The sequence below is a fragment of the Vicia villosa genome, unplaced genomic scaffold (assembly GCF_029867415.1).
Source record: "Vicia villosa cultivar HV-30 ecotype Madison, WI unplaced genomic scaffold, Vvil1.0 ctg.001990F_1_1, whole genome shotgun sequence".
In the NCBI taxonomy this organism is placed as follows: domain Eukaryota; kingdom Viridiplantae; phylum Streptophyta; class Magnoliopsida; order Fabales; family Fabaceae; genus Vicia; species Vicia villosa.
Window position 1 is genome coordinate 72,477 of NW_026705802.1, and position 1,513 is coordinate 73,989.

The window sequence follows — 1,513 nt, forward strand, 5'->3', positions numbered from 1 at the left end:
AGGATCTACGGGTCCATCGTAATTAGTTCCACTTCGTAGTGTTATCGCGTTCGCATGTCCTTTAGGATTAGGTTGTGGTTGAGCAGGAAACGTGCCAGCAGGGGCAGCAGTAGGTGCTTGTTGTTGAGCTACTTGTGAGATTTGAGTTTCTAACATTTTGTTATGCGTAGCTAAAGCATCTACTTTGTTCGATAGTTGTTTTAGTTGCTCGCTATTGTGGATGTTTTGATTCAGGAAGTCTTTATTGGTTTGTTGTTGGGAAGCTATGAAGTTCTCCATCATGATTTCTAGGTTTGACTTCCTAGGGGTGTTTTGAGCAGCTACAGGCGCTTTTTGGTAGCCAGGTGGTACAGCAGGTGCTTGTCCAGGCGCGTACAACGCATTGTTGTTCTTATAAGAAAAGTTCGGGTGGTTTTTCCATCCAGGGTTGTACGTGTTAGAATAAGGGTTTCCTTGAGCGTAATTTACTTGATCAGATGGGACTCCAGTCAAGAGTTGGCATTCAGCAACTACATGCCCAGTCAATCCACAAATCTCGCAGTTAGGTGCTACAGCGGCAGCGGTGGCTGAAGGAGTGATGGTTAAATTCTCGATCTTTTGAGTTAAAGCGTCTACTTTAGCGTTAACGCGGTCTATACCACTAATTTCGTACATTCCTCCTTTGGTTTGGGCTTTCTCTAGAGCGGCGCGTTCTCCTCCCCATTGGTAATGGTTTTGTGCCATGTTCTCTATGAGTTTGTACGCTTCATCATGGGGTTTGTCCATTAATGCTCCGCCAGCAGCGGCATCTATAGTCATTTTAGTGTTATATAAGAGACCACCATAAAAGGTATGGATGATCAGCCATGGTTCGAGTCCATGATGAGGGCATATTCTAAGCATGTCCTTGTAACGTTCCCAAGCTTCGAAGAGCGATTCGTTATCTTTCTGGGTAAATCCGTTGATTTGACCTCTAAGCATAGCAGTCTTGCTAGGCGGAAAGTATCTTGCTAAGAATACTCTCTTCAATTCGTCCCACGTAGTTATGGAATTGGAAGGCAGGGATTGAAGCCACGCTCTCGCTCTATCTCTCAAGGAGAAAGGGAAAAGGCGTAATCGAATAGCTTCGGAACTAACGTTGTTGGCTTTGATAGTGTCGGCGTATTGCACGAACACGGATAAATGGAGATTGGGGTCGTCTACAGGGCTTCCAGAGAATTGATTCTGTTGAACAGCTTGGACCAGTGAAGGTTTCAGTTCGAAATTGTTCGCTTCAATCGCAGGTGGTGCGATACTTGAATGCGGTTCAGCGCGCGAAGGAGCGGCATAGTCTCTAAGAGGACGAATAGCAGCCATCTCTAACTTCGGGGTGATTTGATTGATTTGATCAGTAAAATTCAATTCCTGATTAATCGGAATTTCTGCTACTTCGGGAAGGTTGCGAGCTCGACGTTTAACGTTAATGAAACGTTCGATCTCGTTAATTCGTTGTATTAAGTCTCCTCCTTGTGAACGAGTATTTGGCATACAATCG

General features: G+C 44.8%; 1 non-coding gene across 1 annotated transcript; it reads left to right on the top strand.

The window, feature by feature from the left end:
* The first annotated feature begins 853 nt into the window (after nt 1–853).
* On the top strand, nt 854–960 carry LOC131637414 (small nucleolar RNA R71). Its single transcript, XR_009294333.1, has one exon. It is a non-coding gene; the product is annotated as a small nucleolar RNA R71 (small nucleolar RNA).
* The last annotated feature ends 553 nt before the right edge of the window (nt 961–1,513 follow it).